Source organism: Panthera leo, chromosome C2 (assembly GCF_018350215.1).
Source record: "Panthera leo isolate Ple1 chromosome C2, P.leo_Ple1_pat1.1, whole genome shotgun sequence".
NCBI lineage: Eukaryota > Metazoa > Chordata > Mammalia > Carnivora > Felidae > Panthera > Panthera leo.
This window is the reverse complement of record NC_056687.1, coordinates 24,129,953-24,146,221: the sequence shown is the minus strand read 5'-3', so window position 1 is coordinate 24,146,221 and position 16,269 is coordinate 24,129,953. Positions and strand designations below refer to the sequence as shown.

Genomic DNA, 16,269 nt, shown 5'->3' with positions numbered 1-16,269 from the left:
GAGTGCATACAGCATACACCAAAACACTTCCTGAAGCACCAGGACCTGGACAGTATATGACCTCTTCTTAATATAGGCTATACTCTCAGGAGCAGAAACATAACAGACTTTTTAACACACAAAAGACAGAGATCTAGACAAAATGTCAAGAGTGAGGAATTTATCCCAAAAGAAAGAACAAGAAGTCGCGGGAAGGAATCTAATCAAAACAGATATAAGTAACATGCCTTAATCATAATTTAAAACAATAATGATAATGATACTAGTAGTTGGGATTGAGAAAACCATAGAAGACCCTAGGGAGTCCCTTACTTCAGAAATATAAGACCTAAATATTAGGCCAAAGTAAAAAATGTTATAACTGAGATGCAAAGCAAACTGGATGTACTGACAACAAGGATGGAAGAAGCAGAGGAATGACTAAGTAATATAGAAGATAAAATGATGGAAAATAATAATTTTCCATAAAGGAGGGCTGAAAAGAAGAGGGAAAACAAAAAATATTGGCTCATGAATGTAGACTTAGGGAACTCAACAACTCAATAAGGCATAATAACAGTCATATCATAGGAGTCCCAGAAGAAGACAGGAAAAAGGCAGCAGAAGGTTTATTTGAGCAAATTATAGGTGAAAACTTGCTTAATCTGGGGAAGGAAACAGACATCAAAATCCAAGAGGCAAAGAGAACTCCCATCAAAATCAACAAAAGCTGCCCCAAACCAAGACATACCATAGTAAAATTGCAAAATGAAAAGATAAGGAAAGAATCCTGAAAACAGCAAGGGAAAAGGAGTCCTTAACCTACAAGGGAAGACACATAAGATCTTTCTACAGAAACTTGGCAGGCCAGAAGGGAGTGGCATGATATATTCAATATGCTGAATGGGAAAAATATACAGCTAAGAAAACCTTTTCAGCAAGGCTGTGATTCAGAATAGAGAGATAAAGAATTTCTAAGACAAACAAAAACTAAAAGAATCCATGACCACTAAACCAGCCCTACAAGAAATACTAAAGGGGACTCTTGTAGTGGGAAAGAAAGACTAAAAGCAACAAAGACTAGAAAATAACAGAGAGAATCTCCAGAAACAGCATCTTGACAGGTAATACAGTGGCACACCATTCCTATCTATCAATAATCACTCAGGCAAATGGACTAAATGATCCAATGAAAAGACATAGGGCATCAGAATGGGTAAAAAAACAAAAACAAAAAACAAGACCCATTGATATGTTGCCTATGAGGAACTTATTTTAGACCTAAAGACACCTCCAGATTGAAAGTGAGAGGATGGAGAACCATATATCGTGCTAATGGACGTCAAAAGAAAGCAAGAGTGGCCATACTTTTATCAGACAAACTAGATTTTTAAACCAAAGACTGTAGCAAGAGATGAAGAAGGGCACTGTATCATAATAAAGGGATCTATCCAACAAGAAGATCTAACCGTTGTAAATATTCATGCCCCTAGTTTAGGAACACCCAAATATATAAATCAATAATAAACATAAACTCATTGATAAGAACACAATAATAATAGGGAACTTTAACACCATACTTATAGCAAAGTACAGACCATTAAGGAAAAGATCAACAAAGAAACAATGGCTGTGAATGACATACTGGACCAGATGCACTTAACATATATTCAGGACATTTCATCCTGAAGCAGCAGACTACACATTCTTTTTGAGTGCACATGAAGTATTCTCCAGAATAGATCACATACTGGGTCGCAAACCAGGCCTCAAAACGTACAAAAAGGTTGATATCATACCACGCATATTTTCAGACCACAATGCTATGAAACTTGAAGTCAATCACAAAGAAAAAATTTGGAAATACCACAAATACATGGAGGTTAAAAATATCCAATTACAGAAGATGTAAACAAAGTGCATGGAAGTAAATGAAAATGAAAATATGACAGTCCGAACCTTTAAGGTGCAGCAAAAGTGGTCCTAAGAGGGAAGTATATAGCAATACAGACCTACCTCAAGAAACAAGAAAAATCTCAAATACACAACCTAAGCTTACACATAAAGGAGCTAGAAAATGAACAGCAAATAAAGCCTAAAGTCAGAAGAATAAGGGAAGTAATGAAGATTGAGCAGAAATAAATGATATTATCAGCACCTGGGTGGCTCAGTCAGTTGAGCGTCTGACATCGGCTCACGTTATGATTTCTCAGTTGTGGGTTTGAGCCCTGTGTAGGGCTCTGAGCTGACAGCATGGAGCCTGGAGCCCTCTTCAAGTTCTGTATCTCCCTCTCTCAAAACTAAATAAACAATTTTTTTTTAAAGAAAGAAATGATAGTAGAAACAAACAAACAAACAAAAAAAAAAAAAAACAGTAGGCCAGATCAATGAAACTAAGAACTGGTTCTTTGAAAGAATTAATAAAATTTATAAACCTCTAGCAAGACTTATCAAAAAGAAAAGAGACAGGACCCAAATAAATAAAATCACAAATTAATGAGTAGAAATCACAACCAAAACCATAGAAATACAATCATAAAAGAATATTATGGAAAATTATATGCCAATAAATTGGGTAAACTGGAAGAAATGGACAAATTCCTAGAAAAATATAAACGACCAAAACTAAAACAGGAAGAAATAGAAAGTTTGAATAGACCCACAACCAGGAAAGAAATTGAATCAATAATCAAAAATCTCCCAACAAATGAAAGTCCAGGGCCAGATGACTTCCCCGGGGAATTCTACCAAACATTTAAGGATGTGTCAGTACCTATTCTTCTCAAACTGTTCCAAAAAAAAAAAAAAAAAAAAAAAAAATAGAAATAAAAGGATAACTTCCAAACTCATTCTATGAGGCCAGCATTACATTGATTTCACTTGATTTCAGAATCAAAGTCCCCACTAAAAAGAATTATAGGCCAATATCCCTGATGAACACGAATGCAAAAATTCTCAACAACATACTAGCAGATTGAATCAACAGTACATTAAAAGAATTATTCATCACAATCAATTGGGATTTATTCCTAGGCTTCAGGAATGGTTCGATATTCACAAATGAATCAACATGATACATCACATTAATAAAAGAAAAGATAAGATCCATATGATTTTCTCAATAGATGTAGAAAAGGCATATGACAAAATACAGCATCCATTCCTGATAAAAACCCTCAACAAAGTAGGGATAGAGGGAACATGCCTCAATATCATAAACTCTGTATATAAAAGACCCATAGCTAATATCCTCAACGGTGAAAAACTGAGAGCTTTTCCTACAGTCAGAAACAAGATAGGGATGGCTACTCTCACCATTGTTATTTAACACAGCATTGGAATTCCTAGCCTCAGAAATGAGACAAGAAAATCAATAAAAGCATTCGGATAGGCAAGGGAGAAGTCAAACTTTCACTATTCGCAGATGACATGATACTCTATGTAAAAAACCTAAAAAATTCCACCAAAAAGTTGCTAGAACTGATACACGAATTCCGCAAAGTCAGAGGATATAAAATCAACAAACAAATCTGTTGCATTTAGATACACCAATAATGAAGAAGCAGAAAGAGGAATAGATACCATTTATAATTACGCCAAAAAACACAAGATATCTAGGAATATACCTAACCAAAGAGGTGAAAGATCTGTATTCTGAAAACTGTAAAATGCCTATGAAAGATACTGAAGGTGACACAAAGAAAGAGAAATACATTCCAGTCTCATAAATTGGGAGAACAAATACTGTTAAAATGTCTAAACAACCCAAAGCAATCTACATATTTAATACAATCCCTATCAAAATACCACCAGCATTTTTTGCAAAGCTAGAGCAAACAATCCTGAAATTTGGATAGAACCACAAAAGACCAGGAATAGCCAAACCACTCTTGAAAAAGAAAGGCAAAGCTGAAGGCATCACAATTCTGGACCTCAAGCTACATTACAAAACTGTAGTGATCAAGACAGTGATCAATACTGGCATAAAAATAGTCACACATGAATCAATGGAACAGACTAGAAAACCCAGAAATGTACCCACTACTGTGTGGTCAACTAATCTTTGACAAAGCAGGTAACATTATCCAATGGAAAAAAGTCTCTTCAACAAATGGTTTTGGGAAAACTGGACAGCAACATGCAGAAGAATAAATGTGGACAACTTTCTTGCACCATACACAAAAATGAATTCAAAATGGATGACAGACCTAAATGTAAGACAGGAAACCATCAAAATTCTAGAGGAGTACAAAGTCAGCAACCTCTTTGACCTTGGTCATAGCAATGTCTTACTACACAGGTCTCTGGAGGCAAGGGAAACAAAAGCAAAATGAACTGTTGGAATTTCATCAAGATATAACGCTTCTGCACGGCAAAGGAAGCAATCAACAAAACTAAAAGACAACCTACAGAATTGGAGGAGATCTTTCCAAATGACATATCAGATAAAGGGTTAATATCTAAAACCTATGAAGAATGTATCAAACTCAACACCCAAAAAAGTAAATAATCCAGTTGAACAATGGGCAGAAGACATGAACAGGTGACTCCAAAAAGATATACAGATGACTACTGGGAAGCCTGGGTGGCTCAGTTAAGTGTCCAACTTCAGCTCAGGTCGTGATCTCCTGGTTTGTGAGTTTGAACCCCACATTGGGCTGGTTGCTGTCAGTGCAGAGCCCGCTTCAGGTCCTCTGTCTCCCTCTCTCTCTGTGCACCTCCCTATCATCTCAAAAATAAATTAATTAAAAAAACAGATGGCTAATAGATACATGAAAAGATGCTCAGCATCACTCATCATCAGGGAACCACAAATCAAAACCACAATGAGATACCACCACTTCATATCTGTCAGAATCGCTAAAATGAACAACTCAGGAAATAACAGATGTTGGCGAGGATGTGGAGAAAGGGAAACCCTCTTTCACTGTTGGTGGGAATGCAAACTGGTGCAGCCACTATGGAAAACAGTATGGAGTTTCCTCAAAAAGGTAAAAATAGAACTACCTTATGACCCAACAATTGCATTACTAGGTATTGATCTAAAGGACTCAAAAATACTGATTCAAAGGGGCACATATAACCCAATGTTTATAGCAACACTATCAACAATAGCCAAATTGTGGAAGGAGCCCACATGTCCATCAACTAATGAATGGATAAAGAAATTGTGGTATATATCTACAATGGAGTATTACTCTTCAAAGAATCTTGCCATCTGCAATGACGTGGATGGAGCAAGAGTGTATCATGCTAAGTGAAATAAGTGAGTCAGAAAAAGACAAATACTATATAATTTCTCTCATATGGGGAATTTAAGCAGCAAAACAGAAGAACATATGAGAAGGGGGAAGAAAAAAGCAAAGTATAAGATACTCCTAACTATAAAGAACTAACAGGGTTAATGGAGGGGAGGTTGGTGGGGGATGGGCTAAATGGACGAAGGGTATTGAGAACACTTGTTGGGATGAACACTGGGTGTTGTATGTAAGTGATAAATCACTAAATTCTACTCTTGAAACCAATATTACACTATATATTAACTAATTAGAATTTAAATAAAAACTTGAAATAAAATAAAGAAAAACTGAACCCAAGATGCTAACAAAGAGTGAGTTGGAATAGGGATGACAACGTTAATTTAAATTCTTTTTTTTTATTGGCAATATGCAATCACTGTTGGCTAATATAATCTGAAAGAAATGTATAAAAATCAAACATCATTTAAGAAATGGGATATGGTTTGTCTATTTCAAACTATGTTTTTATTCTAACCATATTTTAATGCTTCTCTCTTAAAATTTTTTTTTAAATGTTTATTTTTGAGAGAGACAGAATGTGAGCGGGAGATGGGGCAGAGAGAGGAGACACAGAATCTGGATCATGCTATCAGCACAGAGCCAGATGTGGGGCTTGAACCACAAACGGTGAGATGATGACCTGAGTGGACGTTGGATGCCTAACTAACTGAGCCACCCAGGTGCTCCACTCCCTTTTTTTTAAAAAACTTTTTTTAATGTTTATTTATTTTTGAGAGAGAGAGAGAGAGAGAGAGAGAGAGAGGGAGTGGGGGAGGGGCAGAGAGAGAGGCAAATACAGAATCCAAAGCAGGCTCTAGGCTCCGAGCCACCAGCACCTAGCCCGACGCTGGTTCCAAGTCACAAACTGTGAGATCATGACCTGAGCCAAAGTCAGATGCTGAACCAACTGAGCCACTCAGGCACCCCAAAATTTCTCTCTTTTTAAAGATAGTTTGTATGATTTAAGCATAATCAACACTGATAACATTGTTACCTAATGTAATAGCTAAGAATTCAAACAAAGTTTTAAGTAATCAGGTCACTATATATGTATATATTGCATAGATGTCAAACAAGATTCAAACAAAATAATAATTGCTGTCATTCTAAGGATTTGGATTTTTGTGTACAGATTAAAGATCATGTGTTTATAACAGTATTATGAAAATATGCATATTCTAAAATATATTTCTTTACAGATATGATTCATATATGTATATAGTTATTGTTTTTTGAAATCTGAGCTCAGACTTGTAAAGGCTACCATTATAATTCAGATATATTCCCTGAACTCAAGGAAATAATATTCTAGTAAGAAATCACACAATAGGGGCGCCTGGGTGGCTCAGACTTCGACTCAGGTCATAATCTTGCAGTTCATGGATTCTACCCCGCATTGGGCTCTGTGCTGACAGCTCAGAGCCTGGAGCCTGTTTTGGATTCTGTGTCTCCCTTTCTCTGCCCCTCCCCTGCTTGCTCTCTCTCTCTCTCTCTCTCTCTCTCTCTGTCTGTCTCTGTCAAAAATAAATAAATAAACATTACAAAAAAAGAAATCACACAATATATCTATATAAAAGTATGTTAAATACACACACACACACATGCAAGCACACATATATTTGTTATTAACCACTTTGATGGTGGTTGAATGTTGAAATGATGGTGTATCTCGATTTTCTTCTATTATCACCCTCCCCACCCCCCCGCTTTCAGGGCTACTCTGACCTTGTGTGTTACCTATGGTACAAAAAGTTCACTGTTGCTCCTGGGATAGCCAGAGACTCGGCCTGGAGAAGCAAAGGCAACTACTATTTAAAGAAATAGGCACAGCTTCATGCCAGGCCAGCACATAGGCTACATTTCAGGTTTTACTAGCCCACCCCACCAGGTGCAGTGGAGAGGTACACAAACCACAGTAGCACATGCTTGCCACCCTGCTTCATAATTGTGCTCATGATGGGTTATTACTTAATACTTCTGGGACCTACCATACTCTTGATTCTAATACTTTGTGGGATTATTAACTTAGTGTCCAGAAAAATATAATTTTATTTTTTTAATTATTTGCTATTGTAGAAATAGCTACAGGTACGATATATAATTTGGATAAAATAACTACAGTGACTTAGAAGTAACCAAACCTTGGGGCGCCTGGGTGGCTCAGTCAGTTAGGCGGCCGACTTCGGCTCAGGTCATGATCTTGCGGTCTGTGAGTTCTAGCCCCGCGCTGGGCTCTGTGCTGACAGCTCAGAGCTCAGAGCCTGGAGCCTGCTTCATATTCTGTGTCTCCCTCTCTCTGACCCGCCCCTGTTCATGCTCTGTCTCTCCCTGTCTCGAAAATAAATAAACATTAAAAAAAATTTAATAAAAAAAAGAAGTAACCAAACCTTCATTATTCTGTTAATATGAATTTTAAAATGTAAGCAATGATTTAAAAGAAGAAAAAATCTGTTTCACAATTCAATTTCCATTTTTTTTATTTAAATTTTAGTTAATGTACAGTGGATTATTGGTTTCAAGAGTAGAATTCAGTAATTCATCACTTATATACAATACCCAGTGCTCATCACAACAAGTGCCCTCCTTAATACCCATCACCCATCTAGCCCATCTTCCTACCCACCACCCTCTATCAACTCTCGTTTGTTCCCTTTTGTTAAGAGTCTCTTGTGGTTTATTTTTCCCTCTCTTCTCTTTTTTCTCACCTTCCCAAATGTTCATCTCTTTGTTTCTTAAATTCCACATATGAGTGAAATCATATGGTATTTGTCTTTCTCTGACTGACTTATTTTGCTTAGCAAAATACATTCTGGCTCCGTCCACATCATTGCAAATGCCAAGATTTCATTCTTTTGATGGCTGAGTGATATTCCATTGTGTATGTGTATATATCATATATACACACACACACACATATATGTATTTTTATCCATTCATCAGTCGATGGATATTTGGGCTCTCTCCATAGTTTGGCTACTGTTGATAATGTTGCTATAAACATTGAATACATGTACCCCTTCAAATCTGTATTTTTGTAGACTTTGAGTAAATACCTAGTGGTGCAATTGCTGGATCATAGGACAGTTCTTTTTTTTTTTGAGGAACCTCCATTCAGTTCTCCAGAGTGGCTGCACCAGTTTGCAATGCCACCAGCAGTGAAAGAGGGTTCCCCTTTCTCTGCATCCTCACCAGTCTCCAGGATTATTTTAAATTAGAATTTTGGAGGACATTGGTCACAATGAATGTTTATGTTCATTAAGATTTGCCCTACTATTTGTTTATTATATCTGAAATTTCCTATCATATTCTGAGCTTTCTCAGAGGAGAAAGTTAGGAAGTCTTCTGGAATATAAATATGCTCAGAAGTATTGAAGTTTCCTAAGTAATTACTAGAGAAAATCCTAACAATATTTGGAGGGAATGGTAAACACAACTACCCAGTAGTATTGTTAGTGTCACTAATTAATACACTCGAACTTCTATTGGTCTTATAAAAATATCCCTTATCCAAAGTTAGAAAATTTTGGATACAGAAAGGAGAGCATCATTGTTTTTCATCAAAATACTATTTTCTCATGTTGAATATTGTGCTGTGTCTGTAAAGTTTTTGTACATATGATTCTATTTAGATGTAGTATATGATTATATACTAGTATTATAGTAGTATATGTAGATGTAGTATATGCATTAATTAAAAAAAATATTTTTTCAATGTTTACTTTTGAGAGACAGAGCATGAATAGGGAAGGGGCAGAGAGAGAGGGAGACACAGAATCCAAAGCAGGCTCCAGGCTCCAAGCTGTCAGCACAGAGCCCAACACGGAGCTTGACCTCACAAATCATGAGATCACGATCTGAGCCGAAGTCGGGCGCTTAACTGACTGAGCCGCCCCAGTAAAGCATTATTTTTAATGCATTATATATTATTTAAATATTATAAGAAATTTTGTTTTAAAAATTATTCATGGATCACAGAAACTAAAGGACTTAATCTTCTTTTAAAACTCACTTATATTTAGTTGCTGATTCACCTTCACATTATTTTTACAAATAAGTTTTAGAATTATACTTTACAAATTTCCCTTGAAAATCATTTGCTCTGATTTACTGTAAAGAAGATGCCTATAAGTTAACATTTCCTGATTCATGAGACATAGGAATGCTCTTAAATGTTGCTTAAGGTAGTGATCTAATTTCTAGACTCCCTTAAGATAAGCAGATGTGTTTGTGAAAAAGAATCATTTATCTCTCCACTTAAGTGATTGAGAAAGGGATTGCTAGTTTGGTTTAGTATGTTGGCTTTTGTAGCATATTTAAGTGCTGGAATAGTTTCACCACTATGTCACTGTTTCTTCTGGAAAGGAAAATCATTGTATTTTAAGGCTCAAGTGACATTCAGACTGTGAAAAAGGTTACTTTGACTTTGAAAGTAAAGGTTTAATCAAGAGGTGTATTCTGTTCTTGAGCAAGGAAACCAAATTCAATATAGAAAGCAGGCAACTCTCTGTAAAATAAAATTTTAAAATTTTAAAAACTGTGAAATAAAATTTACTTTTATGCAATTTTACAAATGTACTATGCAAACAAAAATAAAATTAGTTTGCCAGAACTTGCATTCTGCCTTCTGCCACCAACTCAGTCCTGTAAAGGCATATCCCATGCCACTAATTTGGTCCTGTGTTGGGCTAACAGCTGCTCTCTTGACCCTTTTGTACAGTTCACGTTCTACCAAGAATCCTCCGCACCAGCCCCTCTGCCCCTGCTGCTTTCCCTTCACTGCCAGCCACTCTTCAGAAGTGCGTGTGCATGACTTGCCGGCCTGTTATGTAAGCAGGCGGGAAGCCCTGGTTCTCTTGGCAGGAGGTACTTGAGTGAGGAGGTGTGTGTGTCCTTTTCTTTGATATTTAGCTGTTGTTCAACCAAGATTTTTGGTGGGTGTGTTCTTCATTTCAAACTAAAACCATCATTTTACAAGTGTATCCAGTTTCCTCTGATACTCAAAAGTGTGTGGGGAAAAAAATCGATCAAAATGGAATAGTAAACAGAATCAAGAATGGGAAATGAAAATTTAATCATGGACTATTTATCATCTTTTAATTTCTTGGTTATGCTGCTACCTGGGCCTTTATGGTCTCTGTAGTCACAAAGATTACACATGTCTTTGATATTATGCTGAATAAATACCCCTAGGTAATGGGGTATGATCTTGAAACACTATTGCTGTTAGATTATACGTTGTTAGCACTTTGACACAAGAGGTACTTGATATTTCAGTCAATGATCGCTTCACTGAGCACTATTCTTTTCACCCTTTCATCATGTTGTAAACTGTTTTCTAGCTCAGGCAGGTAATAATTGATCTCAATAATGTGGCTATGTACTTAACCACTGAGTAGCAACCAGATGTGAGGGTATATTTCCAGTAAAACACTTGAATACTGCCCATGGTGAAGTGAGTCTAATGTCAGTTCTACCCTTGATGTAACAGGTGCTCTTTGGTGAGCTGTACTCTTTTAATGAGATTATTTGTAAGCATAATGGGGAGTATGGAAATGTGCCAACTGAAGAGTCAATGGGAGAGGAATAATAGGGATAATGAGTGGCAGGGAGAGAGAAACAGGTAGACCAAGGAAATCAGGCACACTGAGAACTCTGTAAAATCAAGTGAGTGAATTATAGCTGCAAGAGGATGTCTAATGGTAACTTTTGATGTGTTTTATACTCAAGAGTGTGAAAGTCACTTTATGCATTCTATTTTTGATAATTAAGAGTAATTTATAGGTTTGCCACCTTTCCTTTCTCCAGTGGCAAGCCTCCAGATCCTTTCTGTGCCGTCATGCTGTAGAGTGAAGTGACAAGGGAACACACATAAGCATGTTAAATTCTTAAGCTATTACCATCAAATACATGTTTTCTGAAATGACTTTGTTATATTTTTCTTAATTAACATACTTCTTTTTAGCAGAGATACTGAAGTTTATATCTGACTATAGTTTATGATTATGTATTTTCCTTATAAAAGTATAAGGAAGAGTCTAGCTTTAAGAGAACCAGAGAATGGATATCTAAAATAATTATTTTACAATATCTATATTCATCTTCCTATCTCCTGGATGTTTATGCATGTAAAATTATTGAGAAACATTTATTGGATCATCTCCTCAGCACTTTTATCTCTTCCAGATGGTTTTTCTTTAATTGTTGTTTGTCAAACTATGATCCCTTTCCCTTTCTATAATTCCAAATTGTGGTATGTTTCAAGCTGTTGCTAATTAGTATAGTTTTAAATTTTGAACAGTGGTTGGAGGAGGAGATTATATTGACAACAAATATCAGGAAAAAAGCCTGTTGCTTGACATCTATCAAGAAAAAATGGAAAACGTGTCTAGGATAGAGAAGCAATGCCAACATGAAGGAGGGTTTTGTTGTTGGTTTTGTCTGTTTTTAAATTTTTCTGCATGTTTGGTTAGTTTCAATAGAATCGGACATTGAGACGTAAAATCCTGCTTCCGATATTACATTAGAACTCTAAATGAATGACTTCATCTTCCTGAACTTTAGTTTCCTTTTCTTTAGAATGAAGATTATACTTACTTCATAGATTTGTAGGTCACACCTAAAATGAAGTACTCTCTTCTTTGATTTATATCCCAAGTGTATTTCTATTCACATGCTTCTGCCTTGCTCCACCTCCCCTCTGACCCATAATGCAATGACTCTACAGGAAATTCTCCATAATAACAATTTGACAGATGTCATCAACATTGGCTGTGCCCTTTGCTCTCATGAATGTGAGGCTCAGTTTATAACAGCACAATGCCATCAACATGTAAAACAGCACATTATGAAAAGATCAGTCAACATAGACACACACACACACACACACACACACACATACACGTACTTTTCTACATGTCTTTATCAAGTAAAATATGTTTCACTTAAGGAGAAAAGAACAGGGGCGCCTGGGTGGCTCAGTCAATTAAGCATCCAACTCTTGATTTCAACTCAGGTCATGATCTCATGGTTTGTGAGCCTGAGAGCATGGAGCCTGCTTGGGATTCTCTCTTTCTCTCTCTCTCTCTCTCTCTCTCTCTCTCTCTCTCTCTCAAAGATAAATAAATAAACAAACAAACTTTAAAAAAGGAGAAAGAATACCTAACATCTTATTAAAGGCATAAAAGTGTGATGATAAAAGTAGGCTAATAAAGAGTCTGTGGAGTCAATCCTACTGCAGACTTCACATACAGAATAATCTTGAAGTTAGATGAGGCCCTGTATGTAAATGATTCTTGTGTGTCATTTCCTAGGGCAGTATCATTTTTTGTTGCTGTTATTGAATCAAGTATAAAGGCAAAACTCCTCAATTGTAGCTACAGTTTTCATGGGAAAGCCAATTACATAAAATAAGACTTCAGTTTCTTATGTTAGTAGTTAAAAATTGAAACTATAGACATCTGGGAAAGCTGCATTGATATTTACTGCTAAATTGAGATCAAAGTTGAACTAATTTTTCTCATCTTTTTTTTTTCAATATGCAACTGAGTAAAAGAATGTGTGCCATCTATATACATTCATTTTTTTCCAAGATAAAAATCAAATAGCTCATTGGTGTTTTAGAACAACAATTTAAGTTTTTTTTTTAATTAATAAAATTGGGAAGAAGAAACGGCATCCTTATATATAAAATATTTTCCATTTTTTAAAGGTTAATTTGACATGTTTTGCCACAAATTCACTGTTTTAAACCTTAAAAATAACTTATAAGTAAAAATATAGTTAAGCTTTAGCTTTTGAAAAAATACAAAATACTACTAAGAATGGAATCCAATGATAGTATCATTTTTCCATCTATCCACATAACATTCAGTCTTTAAAGGTACTTGAGGGGCGCCTGGGTGGCTCAATCAGTTAAGCGGCCGACTTCGGCTCAGGTCATGATCTCGCGGTCCGTGAGTTCGAGCCCCGCGTCAGGCTCTGTGCTGACAGCTCAGAGCCTAGAGCCTGTTTCAGATTCTGTGTCTCCCTCTCTCTGACCCTCCCCTATTCATGCTCTGTCTCTCTCTGTCTCAAAAATAAATAAACGTTAAAGGTACTTGAATCTGCACATAGTAGCTTTAATTGAAAGGGATAAAGCATGTTATTAAATCTGGCAGACTAATTTATCATATGCATTTATAACAAGCCCTTCAGACCATTTCATTCTTTTACCTGTCCAAAACCAACATGTTCCATAAGTTCATTAGACTTCTTTCCATATTATGTTTCCAAACAGGCACCATGAGATTAAATCTCAAAGAAACAAAAGAACGTATTGTCACAAAAGGAAGATAGAGTGCATGCTTTGGCAGCACATATACTAAAATTGAAATGCAGAGAAGATTAGCATGAGTTCTGTGCAAGGATGACACCAAATTTGTGAAGCATTCCGTATTTAAAAAAAAAAAAAGGAAGAGGGATATTGGAACTATATCAGCTTAATTTTCAAAACCCTTTTGATCAAATAACAATTCAAGTTTTGTAAATTTATCTCTGAGCTTAAATTTACATATAAATATGAAGTCTTAATACTGAAAGTGCATTTTCACATTAAAAAATGCCCTTTAAAACTTTTTAAATGACATTAAAATCTTTATTTTTTAAGGAAGAAAAAGATCAAAGCACCTGTGTCATTTCTTCCATTGGCATGTTGACTCAAATTGCTGTAAACTTTCCTATTTAGGTGAATCATTTTATAGAATTCTGCATAAAACCCATTATCAGAATTTAGGAAGAAAAGAAAATTTCATTGAGGAGCAAGAATTGGCACATTTTCAATGACTGGATATGATAACAAATGAGACCATCAGACTCATTTGTCATGGAATGTCATCATCCACCCTCATATTCCTATTTATTCCCCTTACTGCTGCCTCTTGCTAACTGTGGGAGGACAGTCCCTGCATATGGAAAATCCTGAGGTATGTGGGCAATGGCGGCTTTGCAGTTATACAGAATCATTTCAGCAAATAAAATGACATGAGCAGTATTTTCAAGCATAGTCACAATGTAATATTTAAAACGCTTCTATTTTTGTTCTTTTCATTCATTTATTCAGATTAATTTTCTCAAAAATACTATTATCCTGAGCACTCTGATAGATGTTGGCATATAATCAGAAAAATGAGGCAAAATACCCATTTCTATGGAGCATCTGGTTGCCTGCTGTCCCCATGTATGCTCACTCTGTACTATTAGAAGTAGGAAAATCATTAAAATAATCTTTTTTTTCCTGACTTATTTATAATAATATAGTTTTTACAAGGATAAAATGACTTTATGTAGATGAGACATTTAAATTCCTTTCTTGGTCCATGTTAAGTGTTAAAAACAAGTGTTTTATATCATTATAATTAACTCTTTATCAAGGATTTGTTGATGAAGATAATACAATAATTTTAAATTTTATCTTTGATAACCTGTTACTTCTTCTTTTGATTTTCACAAAGAAAAGTTGTTTACCTAACCTAATCTAACATTCACCATTAACATTATTTTATTGTGGGAAATTTTTTTAAATGCTTTTCATCACACGGAAAAGAGCTAGAAGTTTCAGATATTCACAGAGCAAATTAGACAATAAAAAAGTATATCTACTCCAAAATGCTTAATATTGAGGCATTTTAAAGTTCAGAGCAAACTGTGCCAAATGTTTATTTTCTTAAATTACTTGATAAATCATTTTTCAGGTGGTGTTTTCAATAGGTCAGACTCATCAGCAGCCTGAGGCAGTCCCCAGGGGCGCTGGTCCCATGGCTCTGGGGCAGGGGTGGGGAACACTGCACCATGAAGCTGTACAGCCTTAGTGTCCTGTAAAAAGGCAAGCCCAAGGTGGTGCTGCTCAAAGCCACATACGACGTGTGCTCCTTCAGCTTCTTCCAGAGGTCCAGTGATCAGAAAGTCATGACCCTCACAGGTCAACGGGCTGTGGAGCACTCAGCATAAGGCAGCAGAGCTTCTGTCCAAGAACAAGAATATCTGTGCCATGTCTACGTGTGAAACCACAGTCTTGCAGGAGTGGTCATTGCAGATAGTGAATTGCCGCCCTGCATGGCTCTTACCTTTCTAGAGAAGGTACTAGAAGAATTCTCCAAGCAGGTGGACAGGATAGAGTGGCCAGTCGGATCTCTTGCTACCATCCGCTAAGCAGCCCTTAGATGGCAGCCCCAGTAGATACAAGAACTGCTGAGAAACTAACCCCATGACTAAGGTACAGGATGGAGCTGGATGAGACCAAAATCAGGCTGCACAACACGATGGAGTCTCTGTTAGAGCAAGGGGAGAAGCTGGGTGACCTGGTGTCCAAATCCCAAGTGCTGGGAACAGCCTAAAGCCTTCTATAAAATGGCCCAGAAAGAGAACTCGTGCTGTGCAATCATGTGATGGCATTGTGCAGAGGCTCCTGTGCTGAAATGCCCCAGTCATTTGCATCAGCACTGCAGCCCAGAGAAACAGAGCCACTGTGGGAAGATCCACGTAGAAACGCTCTCATTTTTCTCTTTAGACTCACTGGCAGGACCTAAGGGGTCATGGAAGGGCCTGTAACACTTCAAATTTACATGTCTGGTAATTTTTGGAAAGATCATGTGGGGTCCTCAGAGGTGTATTATTGGGCCAAATGAAGCCATAAACTCTGAGTGATTAAAAAATTTTTTTGAACAAATAAATCGTGCTTTATTAAAAAAAATGAACTTCAGCCATCACAGCAAGATCTTCACACACACACATTTGAAACAAGGATTTTCTGCTGTGACTGAATAAGTTTACAAACATGCAGTATCAATACCAAGAAATTAAAAAAAAAAAAACAAAAAACCTGTTTTTCATTCCTGATACAGTATGTCTAACAAATTGACAATTGACATGGAAAACATAGTATTTAGCCAAGTTATTCTATCAACAGTGTTAGCCTGCCTAGATAATTCAAGTTCTAAAGACCTCTCTTCAATAA

The 16,269-nt window shown here is 36.4% G+C and overlaps 1 long non-coding RNA gene and 2 pseudogenes across 1 annotated transcript in view; all 3 read left to right on the top strand.

Annotated features, from left to right (window-relative positions):
- LOC122230063 overlaps positions 1–16,269 on the top strand; it is a 117,919-nt gene that overhangs the window by 15,953 nt on the left and 85,697 nt on the right. The gene's annotated exons all lie outside the window — the stretch shown is intronic.
- On the top strand, positions 13,619–13,717 carry LOC122198996 (annotated as a pseudogene).
- LOC122230062 lies at positions 15,105–15,701 on the top strand (annotated as a pseudogene).